Raw genomic sequence first — 23,024 nt, 5'->3', positions numbered from 1 at the left:
GCTAGGTATAGCAGCTATGTTTCTCTCAAATCATAGCTACCATCTTGAAGGGTTAAAAGAAACATAAGTTAATCTCAGATTCCTTGAAAAAGGGTAGAATGGTCATGGCTGGAATGTCTTTGATTGCTGTGTCAACCAAAAGTTAAACAACAAAAAAAAAAAGATATACTTTTTTACCTAATGATATCTAACTGCAGGTAAATAAAGGCAAGGAGTAGACCAATAGATGTAAACTGTGAAACATATACAGAAGCTTGATAGAATCAATAAGCAAACTGTGAAATTAATGGTTAAATCCACATCTTTGGGTTGTACTGCTCAGATGACTTCAATATTGGTATCAATATAAAGAATCACTTAACAAAAACCAGCTTAAAGTTTGGAAAATTAAAACACTGCATCTTAAAGTGCAAAGGTATCTGAATGAGCATAGAACTTTACTTCAAGATTGCTTGTAATATTTAATCATGAAATATATGAAGTGAAAACTGTTTAAAGAAAAGAAATAATATGTACACATGTATCAAAAAATCCTTGGAAGTGTCAAGATATCAGATGAAATGGATTTTGCTAAATCTATCATATGTATTGTAAAGATAAGAAATATGATGGGATGGCCATCAAGTTAGTCTGTCAGTTTACATTGTAAGTAAATATATTATAGCAAGTTAAGTCAGGATAATTGATTGATTGGTGGCCAAAATAAATGTTATATTGATTTATTTAAAATCTCATTGAAAAATTTTTAAAATATTTAAAAACTAGGAAGAACTAGTTTAAAAAAATACGGTCATTTTTCTATAAGCTAAGTCAGACATATAAATGATAAAAAACCATAAAAGGAGAAACCTGAAAGTAATTGAGAAGAAAGTTGACTCCAACAGACAATCAAAAGAAAGGTCAAGCCATTTGAATAATATTAGTAAAAGGATTCAAGCACAAATATTGCTAAACAAGCCATAAACTGAAAGAATGGAAAAGTCACCAAATACTGATAAACTGAAAAGGAAGAAAACAGTGGTTGTATTCAAAATGCCAGGAATAAGTGACTGTGCATTCAGAGATACAGTCTTCAACGATGCAACACTGGTAATAATTTGTTACGCAGGCACAAGGCCAGAAGTTTGTTGGAAGGGAACATCCAATTATATCAACCCCTGTACTTGATCAGTACTTTATTTTATTGACCTCCAGAAGGATGAAAGAAAAAGTTGACCTCAGTAAGATTTGAGATCAAAATGTAAATGGCTGTAGCTAAACATTGCAAGACAATTTTATCTAACACTGACAGTTCTGCCAATCCCCCACTTATCAATTTTTTTATTCAAGCACAATGCCAGCTGTTTTCAATGAAAATGGAACAGGTGATTTAATGGATCTCTGTATATTGTTTGTATTTTGTAGTATTGATCTGGGAGGGGTGAAAAGTAAAGTCAAAGATATTTTAGTTTGATAATCTAACAGTTCTATCAGTCCATTTCCCTTTCATTACTACTTTTAGAAGGTCACATTAGATTAATATCTGGAAAACTAAATAAGGATAATTTTAAAATTTTCTAGAGTATTTACTTCAGCCTTTACCTTAAATCTTTTGTTAATATATTTCCACTGAAATAACTCTGATTTCATCTGTTACTTTTAAAAACAATGAAGAATTTAATGAACTTTGTTGCAGTGAAGCTGGTGTTTTGGAACATAACATGGAATTTTGATGAAAGGTTTTAATTTAGAGTACTTTAAATTAGAAGTTTATTTCATCGAACCAAGGCAGTCTCAGGAAGATAGGTATTAAAAGAGTTAAATACCATGTTTAAGCAATTCCATCCCTATGACCAAGTATAGTATTTCTGAATCTGGGTCCCTTCGAAAATTCTAGTGTTCTGCAAGGTAAAGCATCTTCTAGTAAAATATGATAAAAATTCATTTAATATAGAAATATTTCCCATTTTCAATATAGTTATTATGTGATTGTTGTATCTGGGGAGAGTCATTCTCTTTTAGTGCCTTATTGTTTAACACACTCACTGGTAAATTTTCCACTCATTTACTTATTTATTTTTCTTAAAATTTTCATTGTGTCTTGCAACCTTTTCAATAGTCATTGACTGTCTGTTATCCAAGCTGCGTTCTTTTTGTTTGTTTGGGCACATGTGTGTGGATCAGTGTGTGTGCACATACACATGTATGTATGTATGCAAGTGTGTGTGTGTCCATATGTATATATGTATGTACATTTGTATTATATGATTTTTTATATGATTTTTATATGAATAAATTCTTTCACTAAAATAGTTTTTGTTACATCCAATATGTTATTAAAATTAGTTGTCTATATGATACAGGTATGTGTTCTGGGACTTTTTTGAAAATTGTATAAGAGTTCTATGTCAAATAAGTTTGGGTATCACTGGTTTAGTGGGTAAACTGTTGTAATGTAGGTTGGCTGCATGGAATGTGTCCAGTCCAATAAACTGAAAGAGTTATGTCTTACAAACTAATGACTCAAAATTTTGAAAATACAAGACTTCAGCAGCACTTCATGTCTGTTTGATGTGCATACTGCCTCTATTTCAGTCTCTTTGTTGAGCCCAATGCCTCCACCTGAGCCTGTTTGATTAAAGCCCCCTACTTCATCATAGTATGGGGCTTGAAATAGACAGTTATTACTTAATCTGTTAGAAATACTAATCATCTCTCTCTCATCATCATCATCATTTAACGTCTGATTTCCATGTTGGCATGGGTTGGACGGTTTGACTGAGGGCACCAATGTGATATGGCAAAGTTTCTACAGTTGGATGCCCTTCCTAATGCCAACCACTCTGAGAGTGTAGTGGGTGCTTTTTATGTTCCACCGGCATGAGGGCCAGTCAGGTGGTACTGGCAACGACCATGCTCAAATGGTGCTTTTTTTCAGTCAGGCAGCTCTGGTAATGAGTATGCTTGAATGTTTAGAAACATCGTAATACCAAGATGTGGAAAGTAGATTGACTCTCTCATTTCGGTAACAACGAAGAGAGACTGGTTTTTCATGATGTAATTGAGTTACTTAGTTATAAAAAAAAAAGAAAAGCGGGTCTGAAACAGCATTAAACCCATTTGTGTTCTTATTTTATATAAGCCCCATTCCTGGAACCTTCTCTATGTTGGATCTAGAACATAGTGGATCGTGAAACTGCCCACCGGCTTGCATGGGTATATAATTTCATGTATATCTACACGCATATTTATATTCGTGTATGCAGGTACATGTATGTGTAAGTGTATCAATATATCTGAGTATGCATGGGCACATACGGGTATGTTTATATAGGGTAGATACACGGATATGCTAATCTCGAGCATGACTTGGTGTCCTTAATTTTCAAATATCTTGATTCAAATGAATCCTACAAATAAATATATATGGATGTGTAAGTATATAAATGTGTGTGTGTGTGTGTCTTTCTGTTTGTCCTCCACCCCACTCCGCTTACATCTGGTGTTGGTTTGCTTACGTCCCTTTAGCGGTTCGTAAAATGACGCCGATAGACAAAGTACCAGGTTAAAAAAAATTATAAATACTGGAATCGATTCGTTCGACTAAACTTCTTTAAAGCGGTGCCCCAGCATGGCCGCAGTCAAATGACTAAAACAAAAAATAAAAGAAAGACAACACATACGAAGCGCAGGCGAGACTGTGTGGTGAGAAGTTTGCTTCCCAACCACATGGTTTCAGGTTCAGTCCCACCGTGTGGTACACTGGGCAAGTGTCTTCCGTTATATCCTCGGGCTGACCAAAGCCTTGTGAGTGGATTTGGTAGGCGGAAACTGAAAGAAGCATGTCATATATACATATGTGTGTTTGTCCACCACCACCGCTTGGCGACCGGGGATAGCGTGTTTACGTCTCCGTAACCATAACGGTTTGGCTAAAAAAGACCGATAAAATAAGTACCAGGCTTAAGAGACATATGTACTGGGGTCATTGTGTTCGACTTAGATTCTTTAGTCCAGTACCCCTTACCTGAAATGTAGCCATATTTTCTTTTTATGCAGTGATCAGTGTATCTTAAGGCAGACCTTATCAAGACATTACTTGTAATTATTCTGAGCTTATGTTGTGCCCTCTACTACAATATACTCAATATTTTCCACTTGCTTATTATATTATTATTATCAGCACTTGTTTATTAAATGGAGGATTATGAACTCTTGCTTACTGAACTGGTGTTTAGAGCTTGATCTTGAATAACTTCTGACAAGCTCTCAAGCTCCTCTCTTGAAATCTTCATTCCAGAGCCACTCCTATAATGGATCATGACTTTTCACATTCTTAGTGTCTTTAGAACTGTCCATGTAACTGCATTTCTTCTAGTGCTTTCTTTCTTTCACAAATTATCCTGCTATGTAAGTTTTAATTCTATTTACAGCATTCTTAAATTATAATTTTCTTTGCAAATTAGTGGTTTACTGATCTTTGTTCCTCATTCGTACAATCAGAAATGTTAATAAGTCCTCTCCTGCCAATCTTCTGTTTCATAGATAAATGGTTGTCATTTATGACATGCTTCATGCATAGGTACAATTTTTTTCTCACCCCCACCTTCTTTTTGTGTATGTGTGTGTCTAATCCCTGTATTTCATCTTCATCCAATTTGCTATACCAGCACTATAATGCATGACAGCAACTACTCATGTTGATAGCACACTTCAATACTAGCTTTAATTGCTTCAAATATATTATTTCCACTTCTTTCATTTCCTAAAACATAATATTGCATTTCTGTATGCCTAAACTCTTGTATCAATTGGCATCAGGTTCTAAAACTCATTACTTTTTGCCGTTAAAATGGGCTCTTTTTCTTCTTTTCATGACCATGTAGCTCATTTTCATATACCCAACTGCATTCCAATAGGCTTTGTGCCTATATTGGAAACTATTGTTGTTACTTATCTATTTGCATTTACCTTATTGATAGTGTCATGAATTGTGCTAGTTTGTTGTTAGCTGGTCTGAAGTGATGACTGGTTGAGTTGCTGAATGAAACTGTATTTCTTGGGATGCATAAAGAAATAGCTGACAACACCTACAAACAATTAATAGAAGATTTTATTACTGTACAGAGTTTTAGCTGCAGTCTTTTACAAATACTAACAGCAATAATTACGTACTGGGAATCACTTCCTGCTTGGAGTTTATGACAAGCTTTCTGATATAGCAATCTGTGGCTGGCCCATCACAACTGCAAAATAATCACAAAATATTTGTGGTGATGAAAAATTCCTGCCTACAATCTGCCATCAGTCTTAATTGATTAGCTGTGGTGAGAATGGAGACACAGCATGCAGCTGACTCAGCATTTTGCAATTATTACAAAAAACGCCTCTTTATAGGGCACAAAGGGAAAATTCTAGACGATTGACTGACATGATGGCTTAATATTGATTGGTTGCTTAATAGAACAATCACATGAAACTATTATGGTTTGATCATGATGTCTGACCAGCTACCTAGTGGTTTGGTTTTGAACCACTGCTGCAGTAGTAATAAAGAGTGGTGGATGGGAGGATACTTCAGTTAGGCAAAACCAGACTCAGTGAGATTTTAACTGAAAACACAGAAAAATAGTTTCAGGCACTTGTTTAAAAACAATTATTTCCACCACTTTATCACTTTTACCAAGTTATAATAACAGTAATAGTAAACAGTTTGATTACACAAAAATGGGAGTTACTTTTAGCCTGTCACTGATACTAGGTAGACTTTGTTGTGAATAAGGTCTTCTTTAACCTCAGATCAAACATCAAGCAGATCTCTATGATCAATAATTCTAGCTGTGAGCACCCACACTATTTAGGGGTCCTTGCTCTATTTAAAATAGTAGGGTGATAGGATTTGAGGTAGATTTTGCTGCTTTTACTTGCAGGTTGAGAAACCATGTAAAAGCTCTCACATTGACTCGTTGTAATAGCTAGTCTCAATGATCTGTATATATGGATGGCCACAGTTTTACTTAGCTTGATGTGTTTTCTCAAGCACAGCAAACCACCAGAAGTTTTGGTTCTTTGTCATCTTCTCTGAAGATCCTTTCTCACCACTTCATCCCATATCTTCCAGGGTTTGCTCCTTCTGTAGGTTTGGTCCATGGGAAATAATTTATCCACACTTTCTCATGAATATTCTCATGAAACTAGAGCTCTAAACCTGTTTAGTTTATATTGGATATGTCAAATATTCTTGCATGCGATGGTTGCTGTCCTTTGTTTTAGCTTTGGTTATCCTGTGTCTATTATGGATTAGAAGGATCCAGAATTAAAATCAAAACTTTCGAAATTTAGTTCTGGAAAGCTTTCTTGAAAGAATATTTAAATTATTAGATAAGTTTTCTTCCTAACAACATGGTTCCGAGCTCATCTCTACTGTATGACACCTTGAGCAAGTGTTTTCTTCTATAGTCCCTGGCTGACCAAAACCTTGTGAGTGGATTTGGCTGATGGAAACTGAAAGAAGCCCATTGTGTATGTGTCCACTATTACCACCACTTCATAACAAATGTTGACTTGTGTACATCTCTATTACTTAGTTCAGCAAAAGAGACTGATAAAATAAGTATGTGACTTAAAAATAAGTACTGAAATAAGTAAAAGAAAAAAAAAGATAAAGATATGTGGCAACCACATGTAAGCTTTCTCGCTAAAGATAAATGATAAGGTGTAAATGCTTGAATGCTAAGCTAAACCCTTTATGCTGCTTATTTTGGTTGGTGGAGGCTTAGTGATTAGGGTGTTGGACTCCTGATCCTAAGATTGTGGTTTCAATTCCTGGACCGGGCAACACATAGTGTTTTTGAGCAAAGCACAACATTTCACATTGCTCCAGTCCACTCAGCTGGCAAAAATGAGTAATCCTGTGATGGACCAGTGTCCTGTCTAGGTGGAGAATTTATATGCCATGGAAACAAGAAAGTAACTTTACCTTACCTTTACCTATTTTGGTTTCTCAATCAATTTCTGCATTTGCCAATTTTACCTTTCTTTAATTTTTGTTTCTCATTGCAAATAGAAAGGAAATTATTGTCACTTTATTGAACATGGGGGCCTGAAATGCAAAAACTAAGATGTGGTTTCTGAGTGTTTTAATGTAAATGTGAGCAAGAAATTATGTTTTTGAATGTTAGTTAATTTCTTGAATTTTATTCAAAATTAGATCAAGTTAATGATGACAACCCTGAAGAAACCAATTTTTGGTAGTATTTTTTAAATGTTGAGATCTTTGAGGACTGTTTTTAAAAATCATTTTTAAAACACTGTACAAAGACAAATCTGAGGGGGAGAGGGGAGCAGACACTCTCTGTAGGTGTAGACATATGTGTAACATATATTCTATTTTTTATTTTTGGTATTTCACTTCTAATGTAGCTCATAAGAATTCAGCTAAATTTTTCAACTTCATTCATAGATATTGATTTAGGGATAAAGAATAGTAAATCTACCAGATAAGTATATGCAATAGGCTCTTGGGAGTGCTTTTACATGCATAGTAAAAGTGATTTTTGACAAAGATATTTGCTGTAAAATACTTAAGAGAGCTGTCATTCATAAAAATAATATTATGCAAGGAAATAGCAAGGGATCAAACAAAATCAACTTCACAGTAGATATTCCTACAAGTTAACCAACCAATACAAGAACACAGAAACAAACAGCTGACGTCATCTAGAAATAATATATTTAGCACATGTAAAGTTTATTCTATGTACCAAATGGATCTAGAATGAATAAATAGGTTTGGAGAAGTTTTATTAAACAGGAGCTCAAAGATACATTAATATATATCATAGACTACGTGAATAATATTGATTTCTAACTTTGGTTTAGAGCTTCAAAAGACTAAGTCTAGAAGTTATTTAAATGACTTCAGAAGGATAGATGGTAAATTCAACATGAAGGGTCTTCAAACTCAGACCATAAAAAGATATAACCTAGTTTAAATAATAAAACAATAATAGACACAAAGCCATATTTATGAAGAAGGACGTTAATCAAATCAAACTTAACATATTGGTTTCTAACATAGATGCAATGTTAAATTTTTGTAGGGAGTGTGTGTAGTTGGTAAAATCAATCTCATTAATATTATTAGGTAGTGTTCTGTAGAAACTAATTAATGTATTAAAATCAACTTAGTATATTACTAGTACAGTAATCCCTCGCCATATCACAGTTCACTTTTCATGGTTTATTATTTAAGCTTACGTCAATTCCTCCATAGTGTTGTTTTACATTTATAATAAAATAAATATATACACATTATAAAAATAATTTTTAAAAATATACAAAGTACAGTACTGTTTCTACTTTGTGGACTTTCACCTATTGCAGGGGGTCTTGGAATGTAACACTTGCAATAGTTGAGGAATTACTGTATTTTAATATCAATGTTAAAAGGAAAGATATTGAACTTTGAATTCAGAGAATAGGAATTGAAACTAAATACTGTAAGGTATTTTAATTCAATTTTCTTCTGTCTTAACTTTAATACTCTAAAACCCAGTGTCATGCTGGGGATATTTGCACTACTCTAAAAAGGAGGAATCCTCTTTAACCTTTTAGCATTTAAACCGGCCATATCCAGCCAAAATATTCTACCTGTTTTATGTTCAAACTGGCCAAATCTGGCTTCTTACACCAAACTTACAATATCATTCTAAAAATTAGTTACCCCATCAAAATCTCTAAACTACAAGATAATGTAGATTAATTCAAAACAATGAGAATAAATAAGCATTACCTTTGACAAAATAATGTGAATGCTAAAGGGTTAAGCCAGAAAATTCAAATACAAACTCTGTCCTTTGTCCTATAGATGTGTTTTTCTCTCTGTTTTGTCTGCTGTTATTTTAGGGATCTATGTTCATTAGAAATGGTTGATCTGTTACCACTTCCACTCAAGTATTCTGACTCACTTGTTTTGTTTTTTTACATCATCATCATTTAACGTATGTTGTCCATGCTGGCATGGGTTGGGATGGTTTGACTGGGCTGGCACACTGGAAGGCTGCACCAGGCTCCAGTCTGATTTGGCATGGTTTTCTATGGCTGGATGCCCTTCCTAATGCCAACCACTCTGAGAGTGTAATGAGGGCTTTTACATGTCACCAGCATGAGTGCCATTTGTGTGACACCAGTATCTGCCATGACTGCGATTTTGCTCAGCTTGATGGGTCTTCTTCTCAAGCATGACATAATGCCAAAAGTCTTGGTCATTTCCTCTGTGAGGCCCAACACTTGAAAGGAACTCAGCCACTTCGACTCGGTGAGGCCCAATATTCAAAGGTTGATTTTTTTTTTTTACGTGCCACCAGCATGGAGGCACTTGGCTTGACGGGTCCTCTTAAGTAGAGCACATTCCTAAGGTCTCGGTCACTAATCATTACCTGTATTATATCTCATCCATAGGATGTCTGGTCTATTCTACCCTCTGGAATATTCTCTTTAGACAGTTTCTTCCTGAAACTCTTCAAAAGGAACATTAACCATGTTGAACACACTTGACTTGGAGGTTCCAAGCTTAGACCTTGAGTGCAGCCCTTTCCTCTAGACTGGAATAAAAAAAAATAGTAAATGAAATCTGTGGTAGTACAATAGGCGTTGTGAACCTCTATCATTACTAAAAAAATATCTACCATTGTCCTTCCAAAAGCTATAGTAATAATTTCTAATTTAGGTATGAAGCTAACAGTTTTGAGAAGATGGCATTAGTCAATACCACTGACCCAGTGCTTGACATACTTTTTGTATTTGTTTGTTTATTTGTTTGTCCCTGGACAAGATATTTCAACAACTGCTGGATCGATTCGGCTGAAACTTTCAGGGATAGTTGCCCTTTTGACTGGCACAAACTGATTAGATTTGGGGATTGATCCAGTATCAGACAAGGATTCTAAATTATTTTTCCTGTTTTTACTTAATTTTTGACAGTGATTGGATTCATTTTTAGTATTCTCGTTTGTGAGAGCAGTCAAATCATCTCTGGCTAATCGTTGAGAGGATGTTGGTGTTGCCATGACAGAAGTTTGTGCTCTCTGAGTGCTCTTCTTATTATTGATTTGACTCTGGTTCAGTCTTATTTCTGGCAGGATTGATGTGGGTAGCGGGTTACTACCTGTAACCTTAGGTATCCATTAGTTTTCAATAGTCTTTCAAGTGGTTAGAACCCTCCTGATTAATCTTTCCTATCCCTAAGAGGCAAACTCACTGTATAAACTCTACAGGACCTTCTATTCCAATCACCAACCATTTGTTTATATCTTTTCTTACAATTACCAATGCACCAGTTATTATAGACACAACCTTTACAGTTTTCATATTCCAAATTCTTGCAGTTTCAAATTTTAAGGGATTGTATTTTTTCTTGTTTTCTGTCTTCTTTCTTTATGATCCTGGAATCAAATGGACATGCTGGATCAATTAGTAAGCAACTTCACTTTTCTTTGTCTATTATTGTTATGTCTGGTCTATTGTTTTCTCGCATCTTGTCTGTTTGAATTGGAAAGTCTCACAAAATCTTACAAATTCTTCAACTCCAGCACTCTTTTGACATGATGCTCATACCACATGTCTCTGGTGGTGAGCTGGCAGAATCATTACCATTCCAGGAAAAATGCTTAGCAGCATTTCATCTGTTTTTACATTCTGAGTTCAAATTCCACTGAGGTTGACTTTGCCTTTCATCCTTTCAGGGTCAATAAATTAAGTACCAGTCATGCACTGGAATTGATGAAATAGACTTTTCTTCCCCGCCAAAATTTCAAGCTTTGTTCCTTTTAGTAGAAAGGTTTATTACTTCTGTCTTAGCAAAGGTGGAGGTATTGTTTCCAGTCATGTTTGTTTGTCCATGGACAATATATCTCAAGAACCACTGGATGGATTTGGATGAAACTTTCAGGGAAGATTGGCCTTGTGACTGGCACAAACTGATTAGATTTTGGTAACGGACAGGGATTCTGAATTATTTTTCCTTTTTTTTTCACTTTACATGAAGTATTATGATCCTATGGACTTTCAAGTCTTTCTCTGATTATCTCCCTTGAAAGCATGCTCATAGTTTCCAAGTAAGTTATGGTGGCATTGCTGTTTCCAAAGTTTTATTTTCGTTTCTCTATTATTAATTTTACTTGCGTCACTATTTTAGTAGAAACCAATGGATAAAGAATCAAATAACATAAACAAACAACAGCAAAACCCTTCAGAAATTAAATAACACAAACATATTCAGTAACAATAATAAATTTAATTTATCCATGACAATTTTAGTTTTACCAATTCTGAATATATCATTCCTGTTTAAAACCTCTTACCTACTTGACAATTGCATTTCTGGCTCTGCCTTAAAGGAAGCTTTACTTCTTGGACTCACATTTTTGTGCGTAATGATGTTGTTAAACCTCTGTTAACAGCACCGTATGTAGGTCCTTTCCATTTTCTTTCACATACAGATAAATTATTCACTATAGACCTTAATGGTCATACAGACACTATATCAGTGGATAGACTAAAAAATGCCTTCATAGAGGAAACTCCCTGTTCCCACTGCAGATGACACATTCAGCCCACACACCCACCTATACATTCCATGACTCCCATTGGGATGGATCAGGTACTGGACAAGGATTCTGGATTATTTTTCTGGTTTTTATTTACTTAATTTTTGAGAGCAGTCGAATTTATTTAAGATATTCTCATTTTAAAATCATCTCCAGCTAATCGTTGAGAGGATGTTGGTGTTGCCTTGGCAGAGATTTGCGCTCTCCGAGTGCTCTTATTATTAAGGTGGCAAGCTAGCGGAATCATTAGCATACTAGCAAAAATGCATTGATAGCTGTGTGTAAAAGTGTCACACCCTAGCAATAGAGGGAATCTGTGGAAGAGGTAGACCCAGGAAGACCTGGGATGAGGTGGTGAAGCACAACCTTTGAACAATGGGCCTCACCGAGGCAATGGCAAGTGACCGAGACCTTTGGAAATATGCTGTGCTTGAGCATACCTGGCAATCAACGTGAGACCATAACTGAGGTCTCTGCCAGTGCAGCATAACCAGCTTGCAAAGACCTGTTGAAGGAAGTGAAATTGTTGTCATGGCCAATGACAGTACTGCCTGATTGGCACCCATGCCAGTGGCACATTAAAAGCACCATTTGAGTGTGATCGTTGCTAGTGCTGTCTGACTGGCTCCCATGCCGGTGGCACGTAAAAAGCACCATTCAAGCATGATTGTTGCCAGTATTGCCTAAATGGCACCTGTGCCGGTGGAACGTAAAAACACCATTCGAGCATGGTTATTACCATTGCCACTTGACTGGTTCCTGTCCCGGTGGCATGTAAAAAGCACCATTTGAGCATGGTCAATGCCAGTACCGCCTGACTGGCCCTCATGTCGGTGGCATATAAAAAGCACCTACTACACTCTCAGAGTGGTTGGCATTAGGAAAGGCATCCTGCTGTAGAAACTTTGCCAGATCAGATTAGAGCTTGGTGCAGCCTTCTGGCTCGTCAGCCCTCAGTCAAACCGTCCAACCCATGCCAGCATGGAAAGCATACATTAAACAACAATGATGGTGATGATGATGATATATAATAATCATCATTCTTTAATGTCTGTTTTTCATGCTAGCATGGGTTGGATGGTTTGACCAGCACTGGCCAGCCAGAAAGTTGCACCAGGTTCCAGTCTGATTTGAGTTTTTAGAGCTGGATGCCCTTGCTAATGCCAACCACTTCACAATGCATGCTGGGTGCTTTAAATGTGGCACCAGCATAAGTGCTTTTTACATAGCACTGGCACAGGACTCATGCAAGACAATCCTTTTCACCAGGAGAAGCAACCTTAATACTTCTGCTATACATATTTGTGTGTGTGTGTATTTATTACATTCAGAATTTGGTTTGCCTCATTTAATCAGTGCTTAAAAGTTGAGTTTTGTAGAAATAAAAAATTATATTGGATTACGGTTTTCATTTCAAAATACCAAATAATAATTTAGCCTTCAAGCTACAATAGTTGTTAAACAATATTGGTATCAATACTATTGCACAAAAAGAGCAACTGACTCACTGAAGATCTCTTATGCTTTTCTCTTACAAATTGGTGCCTCTAAATATCTAATATAATTTTACATTGAAAATATTACAAGTTAATTCCTTCATAATGGATTTCAATATTTCTAGAGTATAGTTGGGCTTCTTTCTGATGTCTCTCATAGTATGCATTCAGCTGGTTTCAACTGATGCTGAGCAGCTACCATTAATTCATGTATTCATCAATTTTTACATATAATTCAGAAACTACAACCAGCAACAAAATCAAGTATTTTGAAAAAAACCCAAAAAAAACACATAATTTTTTATAAGTAATAATAAAATAAAAATATCATTGATCTAGTGGTAGGATCAATATGATTGAATCAAATGAAAGAACTAAAACGACAAAAAATAGGAGGGCTGTGTATAATTTCCATTTCATTTCATTTCTATGTCATAGAACAATTTTTCTCCTATTGATTGCTAAGGCAATAATATATATATATATATATATATATATATATATATATATATATATATATATATATATATATATATACCAGAGTAAGCACATAAATGTGAAACAAGGAGGAAAAAATAGTACTCAAATACTGGAGGTAAAATAATATGCTTTAAAGCAGTAAAGATATCACGAAAACTGTTACTCAGAGTTTCACATACCCATTTGTCAGACAGGAACGTGAAACTCAGAGTAACAGTTTTTGTGATGTCTTTGCAGCTTTATTAATAAAGTGTATGTTTATATATATATATATGCCAAAAAGCAGACCAATCCAGAAGGGAAGGATTTGGAAGCTAAAGAACTCTTCGCATGGTCAGAGATTTAGGGACATGCTTATCAAGACATTTGATGAGAGGAAGGAGGAGCTACAGTTCTCGGACATAGAAGGTAGCTAGAAATTCCTATCGGACAGCTTACTGGGTGCTACAGACCAAGACTGCGGATGGCGCAAAGTCCCTTCCAGACCTAGAGTAATGTGGTGGTGGAATAATACGGTAGACAAAGCCATCAGAGCAAAGAAACAGGCCTGGAAAGCCTGGAAGGGTGGGGATAGCAGGGAACTGTACCAAATAGCCAAAAGGGAGGCTGGACAACAGGTATACATAGCCAAGGGTGAAGCAGAAAAGAAGTTTGCCAATGTCCAGCGATGTGAGGACCAAAGAACTGAAGTATTTTGGATTGCATGACAGTGTGTGAGAGAAAATTGTGATGTCACAGGAGAGAAATGTGTCCACATGGATGATGGTGCACTTGCTTTTAATGATTCAGAAAAGAAAAAGGCTTGAAGAAGCCATTATGAAAGAATGCTGAACATGGAAATTGAATGGGAGGAGAGCCTGCCAAACATTGATCCAGTAGAGGGTCCAGCTATCTGAATAGACAGCACCCTGTTAGATAAAGCAATTAAGGGTATGAAGCAAAGAAAAACCCTCAGCCCATCAGGAATCACTGCTGAGACGCTTAAACCATCTGGTGGTGTGGGCTATAGCCCAGTCACTCGTATTGTAAACCAGGTAGTTTATGATGGAATCATACCCAATGACTGGCATAGCAGCACCATAGTCAGCTGCTACAAAGGTAAAGGTGATGCTTTAGATAGAAATAACTACAGGGGTATCAAAATGCTGGATCAGTTGATGGAGAAGATCTTAACCCAACTAATTAGGGAGAGAGCTTGCTTAGATGAGATGCAGTTCAGTTTTGTGCCAGGTAGAAGCACCACTGATGATATATTCCTGGTACGGCAACTGCAGGAGAAATACCTAGCCAAAGATAAACTCCTATACTTGGCTTTTGTGGACTTGGAGAAAGCTTTTGACAGGGTCCCCTGATCCCTTATCTGATGGGTAATGTGGAAACTGGGGATTGACGAATGGTTAATAAGGGCTGTAAGGCCCTATACAGAGATGCCATTAGTAGGATTAGGATTGGCAATGAGTATAGTGAAAAATTCCAGGTAGAAATAGGGGTCCACCAAGGATCAGCCCTCAGCCCCCTCTTATTCATCATAATCCTCCTGGCAATAACAGAGGAATTCAAGACAGGTTGTCCCTGGGAGCTCCTCTATGCGGGTGACCTGGCCTTCATAGCAGAATCACTACCTGAACTAGAGAAGAAATTTCAGGTATAGAAGCAAGGTTTAGAATCAAAGGGCCTTAGAGTCAATGTTGCAAAGACCAAAGTTCTAGTAAGTAGGAAGGTGGACACATAACACTCCCCTTCAGGTAGGTGGCCCTACTCGATCTGTAGAAAAGGTGTAGGTAGAAACTCCATAAAATGTACCCAGTGTAAGCCATGGACACAAGAGGTGCAGCAACATCAAAGGAAGATTAACCAGGAAGATAGCTTTCATGTGCAGCAGATGCACAGGGGCAATAAACACCACAGATGTTCAGAAAACAGATTCCATCACATGCCAGGGGGAGAAATTATAAGTAGTTGATAGCTTCCGCTACCTAGGTGACCAAGTCTATATTGGGGGTTGATGCCCAGAGAATGTTACCACTAGAATAAGAATAACCTGGGCAAAGTTCAGAAAGGTGACAAAGGGCCTCTCGTTCAGAGTGAAAGGTAGATTGTATGATGTATGTGTGCAAATTGCCATGTTTCATGGCAGTGAAACATGGTCCATGACTGCTGAAGACATGCATAGGCTCAAAAGAAATGAAGCTAGCAAGATCTATTGGATGTGTAATGTCAGTGTGCACACAACAAAGTGTAAGCACCCTGAGAGAAATGTTAGACATAAGAAGCATCGGATGTGGTGTGCAAGAGAGATGTTTGTGTTGGTATGGTCATGTACTGTGAATGGATGAGGAGAACTGTGTGAAGAAGTGCCACTCCCAAACAGTGGAAGGAATTCGGGGTAGAGGGAGACCTAGGAAGACCTGGGATGAGGTGGTGAAGCACGACCATCAATGTTTGGCCTCACAGAGACAATGACAAAAGACCAAGACCTCTGGAGGTATGCTGTGACTGTGAAGACCCAGCAAATAAAGTGAATTCACAGCTGTAACCTACACCAGTTTCGCATAACCGGCCCCAGCCCATTCAAAAGTACCTTGGATTGTGGGCAACCTGCTGTGCTTGAGGAGACCTATTCAGTCAAGTACATCAATATCAAAATCAAATCAAATTAATATTAAAATCAAATCAAATCAAATTAATATTAAAATCAAATCAAATCAAATGGAAATTGTAGTTGTGACCCCTGTGCTGGTGGCACATAAAGTACCATCCAAATGTAGCCGATGCCAGTGCCACCTTCATTGGCTTCCATGCCGGTGGCACATAAAAAGCACCATCCGATCATGATCAATGCCAGCACCTCTGGCCCCTGTGCCGGTGGCACGTAAAAAGCACCCATTACACTCTTGGAGTAGTTGGCATTAGGAAGGGCATCCAGCTGTAGAAACACTGTCAGATCAGATTGGGGCCTGGTGCAGCCTCCTGGCTTCCCAGACCCCAGTCAAACCATCCAACCCATGCCAACATGGGTTGGACGGGTTTTTTTCTGCATATTTAACATGGTAACCGTCTTGGTGGTGGTAGAACCCTGTCTTTCTTTCCCAGCTAATTCAGACATCCATTTTTGCTAGATTTACTTGGAGTCTCTCTATTTTGGACTTTGCTATCATGTTGGAATTTTTTCTATAATTTTTTTTTACAAATTCAGTTATGCGAATAGAGAACTGTAATAAACAAGAAATGCTCAGAACTAACCTTTGATGGTCAACTACTTGCACAGCAAATTCCTTGCTAATGGCATCTCGGTGCATGGCTTGCAGATTTTTCACAATCCATTCATTTACACTTAGCTTTCTTGGCAACTTCCAGACTACTGAGCATGGTATCCTATCATGGTATCTTCTCCAGGTCAACAAGCACTAAAAATTATTATTGCCTGTGTTTCTGGTGTTTTCATACCACCCATCAAGCAGAGTGCATTGTAGCCAAATAATTACAATACTTATAACTTGAACCAATATACTACATGGCTTGATATTTCTAGACTTGCTACAAATAGCATCCAAATTTCTCTCAGATCATACCGCCACCTTTAAAAAAAGTAGTCCTGGATTATTAGGTGAGATGGTCATGTCTGGAATGGGTTTGATCGTAAGTGCCCAGTTCAAATAGAACTGACTTCAGATTAACATCATCATCATGTAAATAACTTTGGAATGTAATTTAAACTATACTACCTTTTGTTGTTTCAATTACCTAAATGATTTGCTAAATTTTTCTCTTTATCAATGTCTGAGGAATTGCCATGTATGATGGTATTAAGAGGAAGTGAATCTGATGTAGTTAATGAGGTTGAACAGTTGGAAGTTAATTATATTCAATATTTAGAAGATGAGTTATTATTAGAATAGATTACATTGACTGAACTATTAACTTCATTCTTTTATTAGATTTGCACTAAGTTTTCATTAATATGTACTGAAATTGGTTTCATATTATGATTACTCATATGACTACTGATGAATATAAATGTTGGTTGTATGTGTATTGTGTGTGTGTGTGTGTGTGTGTATGTATCACTATCATCATTTTAACATACATTTTTTTCCATGCTTACATGGGTCACACAAAACTCATTGGGGCTAATTTTCTACAGCTGGAGGGTGCTCTTGACCCCAACCTTCACTTGTTAACAAGCAAGGCAATATTTCTTCAAATGCAAACAATACAATAGCTGGACATGTTTTCACAGAAGATTGCAAATGAACAACAATTTACATCTGATGTCAAAACAAGGAGACATGAATTCACACACATACTATCTAAGGTATCTGATTTGAAAATGATAGGGTGTTGCTTAATGGGTATTTGACTGCTATTTTTATTGGCTCATCACACCCTTTTTTCTTTTTTTCCATGCTGACAGCTTTTGGAAAATACTGCAGCACAGCATATCTTGCTTCATTTTAGTCTCATGTCCTCTCATCTGTGAAGTGTGAAACTTTATTTAATCTGTTTGTGATCAGATTTCTAATAAAACTGCATCATCTTTCAGTTTAAAATTTATTTGAAAATAAACCAAATAACTTATTGTGACATTTGTTTTGAACGTAATTTATCAAAAAGCTTTTATATTGGGCCATCCCATAAATAATGCAGTTTTATTTTTCAAAATTAAAATAAACTAAGTTCTTTTTTTAATTTAAAATGTACTCTCCTTCATTTTCTGCAATGCTCTTCCATCTCCCTGGAAGACTTGCAAGGTCCCTCTTCCAAAATTCACTTGTCTGAGATGAAAAATACTCTTCCAGTACTGTTCTAACCTTGTCTACAGAATTCATATTTTTTCCATCCAAATGATTTTGAAGACTGCGGAATAAATGATAATCAGATGGGGCAATGTCCAGCCAATATGGTGGGTGGGGCATTGTTTTCCATTCAAACTCCTCCAGCCTTTGGAATGTCATCCTCGCTGTATGTGGCTGAGCATTATCCTGATGGAAGAACACCTTTTGTCTTGAAACCAAAGATGGTCTTTTTCTTCCAGCACTGACTTAAGCTGCTCACAGTAGATCTCCTTTAATATCATTTGGTTTGAGTTTAAAAGTTCAAAGAGGACTAAACCTTTCATATCCCACCAAACAGATAACAACACTTTACGTGGGTGAAGGCCTTCTTTAGTCTGGGGTGCCAGTGTTTCTCCTTTCCCTACCCACTGTCTTCAGCACTTGACATTTTTATAGAGAACCTATTTCTCATCACCAGTCACTATTCGGTTCAAAAAAGGTTTATTCGTGAGATGTGACAGCAAAAAAATCACATATTCATTCTCTGCATGCGATTAGACTTGGAAAGTTTGTAAGGAACCCATTGACCCATTTTACTGACTTTTGCAATTGCATGCAGGTGTCGATGACTGGTTGAATGACCAAATTCAAGCTTCTCTGCTAGTTCTTCAACAGCCACAATGGGATTTTGTTCCAGCAGGATTTTCAGGACGTCCTTGTTGAGTATTACAGATCTTCCAGGATGAGGCTCATCTAGGCTGTAGTTTCCAACTTGGAATTTCTGGGACCACCGTTGACACTGGCTTACACTTATTGTCCAATCCCCATATACTGCATTAATATTTCTTGCACTTTCTGTTGCGTTGTTGCCTTTATTGAACTTGTATAGCACAATGTGCTGAATATGCTCCTTTGTCACTTCTATTATAGCTTTGGAAATCTTAAAATCGAACTGCACTCTTCAAAATTTGCACTAAGAATAAGGACAAGGTAAAATTACTACCTGTTTTTATAGCAAGTTGATGCAGGTAGCTTATCCTGTCCCCCTCCATTTTTTAGTTCATGCAATTGAAAAAACTGCATTATTTATGGGATGACCCAATATATAATTACAATCAAGTGTTTTATGTTAGGTTGTGTATCATAGAGACTGAGGTAGTCTCAGACAGGTTTGTGCTGATATTAAATTGACTAATATCATCACCTTTTCTCTCTTCTGTCATGGATACCCTTAATTTGTAGCTCCACTGCTATTTTCAACTAACAAGACATTTTCATTTTCATCACCTGTCCATACTAGTACAGCTATTTCTCCTTTCTCCTACTTACCCAGCCACTTTTTACACTCACTAATTTCTTAATATCAAGTTTCCCACCACAATTACATAGAAACAGCTTCTCAAATTTCTTCCATTATATTGATTAGTAATCTTTTGTGCGGTTGGTTAAACTGCAAAACATTGTTGCCAAATCTCCAGATTATACCTTTCTGTCTTGAAATAGGAAAGGATAGTTTAAAAAAATATCATAGGTATATCTGAGAGAAAGGTAGGATGATTAGAGCAGGAAAGCTCTCAACCATTAGTGTGCTCAGTCAGGGCTGACCTGGAGTTAAATAATAAATACTACTACTTTAACTAGAACTATCTCCAGTATTAATAATTTAGAATGGTCATTATCTGCTACTACAAGGAATTTTTTTTAATTACAAGGTGCAGGTGTGGCTGTGTGGTTAAGCAGTTTGCTTTTCCAACCACATGGTTTGGGGTTCACTCTCACTGTATAATGTGTGGCACCTTGGTCAAGTGTCTTCTATTATAGCCCTCAGGTTGACCAACCTTTGTAAATGGATTTGATTGATGAAAACTGGAAGAAACCTGTTGTTTATATATGTATGTGTAAATGACTGTGTCTCCCTGTCTTGACATCACATGATTGTTATAAATGAATGTTATTCATTTCGAATTTTCTGTGAAACATGTCTGGTTATAGGAAAATATCACCTTTATTATAAAAACAGGTAAGAGTTGGTAAGAGGAAGAGCATCTGGCTGCAGAAAAATCTCTACCTCAGTAAACTCTCTTCAGCCCATAGAAAAGTAGACATTAAAATGTTGATGATAATGTTCTTTCTGAAAGTTTATTATTTTATTTCTTATACCTCCAAAATAATACCCTCTGCTACTAACTTACCTCTAAATTTGTCAACCATGTGTCTATCCCATTGTCTTATATATATATATATCATCATCATCATCATCATCATTTAGCGTCCGTTTTCCATGCTAGCATGGGTTGGACGGTTCTACTGGGGTCTGTGAAGCCAGAAGGCTTCATCAGGCCCAGTCAAAATCTGGCAGTGTTTCTACGGCTGGATGCCCTTCCTAACGCCAACCACTCCGTGAGTGTAGTGGGTGCTTTTTACGTGCCACCCGCACTGGTGCCAGAAAGAGCTGGCAAACGGCCACGAACGGATGGTGCTTTTTATGTGCCACCGGCACGAGGGCCAGGCGAGGCTGGCAACGGACACGAAACGGGGTGGTGCTGGCAACGGTCACGAAACGGAAAGTTCTCTTACATGCCACCGGCACTGGTAACACATCTGCAATTTCCATTGATCGATTTCGATTCTGATCCTCACTTGCCTCAATGGGTCTTCACAAGCAGAGTTTCGACATGCCACCGGCACTGGTAGCACATCCGCAATTTCCATTGATCGATTTCGATTCTGATCCTCACTTGCCTCAACACGTCTTCACAAGTAGAGTTTTGTGTCCCAAGAAGGGAAGGTATGCATACGTAGGCTGGCTCCATCCCATGTAGAAGGCCACGGGTGTGGACTCACTTGTCCTGCCGGGTCTTCTCGCGCACAGCACACTTCCAGAGGTCTCGGTCTCTAGTCATTTCCTCAGTGAGACCTAAAGTTCGAAGGTCGTGCTTCACCACCTCGTCCCAGGTTTTCCTGGGTCTGCCTCTTCCACAGGTTCCCTCAACCGCTAGGGTGTGGCACTTTTTCACACAACTATCTTCATCCATTCTCGCCACATGACCATACCAGCGCAAACGTCTCTCTTGCACACCACAACAACTGTGCTTCTTAGGTCCAGCTTTTCTCTCAAGGTACTTACACTCTGCCGAGTGTGAGTACCGGCATTACACATCCATCGGAGCATACTGGCTTTATTTCTAGCGAGCTTACGCATATCCTCAGCAGTCACGGCCCATGTTTCACTGCCATGTAGCATGGCTGTTCGTACACACGCATCATACAGTCTGCCTTTCACTCTGTGCGAGAGGCTTTTTGTCACCAGCAGAGGTAAGAGCTCTCTGAACTTTGCCCAAGCAATTCTTACTCTAGCAGTTACACTTTCAGCACACGCGCCCCCGCTGCTGACTTGGTCACCTAGGTAACGGAAACTATCAACTATTTCTAGTTTTTCTCCCTGGGAAGTGACGGAAGTTGGTCTCAGAGCATTTTCAGTGTTTATTGTTCCTGAGCATCTGCCACATACAAAAACCATCTTCCTAGTTAGCCTTCCTTTGACATTGCTGCATCTCTCTTATGTGTCCATAGCTTACACTGGTGCATTTATAGAGTTTCTACCTACACCTTTTCTACAGATCGAGCAGGGCCATCTACCTGAAGGTGTTTGTGATTTGTCTACCTTCCTACTGATTACGACTTTGGTTTTAGCTAGATTGACTCTGAGGCCCTTCGATTCTAATCCTTGTTTCCACACCTGAAAACTTCTCCTCCAGTTCTGATAGCGACTCAGCAATTAGAGCAAGGTCATCAGCATAGAGGAGCTCCCAAGGGCATCCTGTCTTGAATTCCTCCGTTATTGCCTGGAGGACTATGATAAATAGGAGGGGGCTGAGTACTGAGCCTTGTGTGGACCCTACCTCTACCCGGAATTCTTCACTGTACTCATTTCCAACCCTCACCCTACTAGCGGCGTCCCTATACATGGCCCGCACAGCTCTCACTAACCATTCATCTATCCCTAGTTTTCTCATTGCCACCAGATAAGGGATCGGGGGACCCTGTCGAAGGCTTTCTCCATGTCAACAAAAGCCAGGTACAGGAGCTTATCTTTGGCTAGGTATTTCTCCTGCAGCTGCCTTACCAGGAATATAGCATCAGTAGTACTTTTCCCTGGCACAAACCCAAACTGCATCTCATCTAAACTAACTCTCTCTCTAATTAGTTGGGTGGACCCTCTCCGTAACCTTCATCACCTGGTCCAACAGCTTGATACCTCTGTAGTTATTTGTATCTAGGGCATCACCTTTACCTTTGTAGCAGTTGACTATTATACTGCTACACCGAGTCTGGGTATGACCCCTTTGTGTATCACCTGATTAACTATATGGGTGACTAGGCTATAGCCGACACTACACAGACATTTTGAGCATCTCTGCAGTGATTCCTGATGGGCCTGGGGCTTTCCTGTCTTCATGCTTCTAATTGGCCTACCACAGAACTATCAACTCGGATAGCTGGTCCCTCTGTTGGGTCAACATTCGGCAGACTCTCTTTATCCCATTCTTTCTTCATTCAGCAACCTTTCATAGTGGCATCTCCAAAACCTCTCTCTTCGCATCCTCATTTAGCGCAAGTGAACCATCTTCCATGCGAACACACTTCTCTCCTACCACATCACGATTCTTCTCAAAACACTGTCT

At 37.9% G+C, this 23,024-nt stretch overlaps 1 protein-coding gene across 1 annotated transcript in view; it reads left to right on the top strand.

Moving 5' to 3' along the window:
• The window catches only part of LOC115215464 (neuronal calcium sensor 1-like), a 203,823-nt gene that overhangs the window by 81,786 nt on the left and 99,013 nt on the right, over positions 1–23,024 (top strand). The window lies entirely within an intron of this gene.

This window comes from Octopus sinensis, linkage group LG1, assembly GCF_006345805.1.
Source record: "Octopus sinensis linkage group LG1, ASM634580v1, whole genome shotgun sequence".
Taxonomy (NCBI): domain Eukaryota; kingdom Metazoa; phylum Mollusca; class Cephalopoda; order Octopoda; family Octopodidae; genus Octopus; species Octopus sinensis.
Note: the sequence above shows the minus strand (reverse complement) of the source record. Positions and strands in the feature narration are given on the sequence as shown.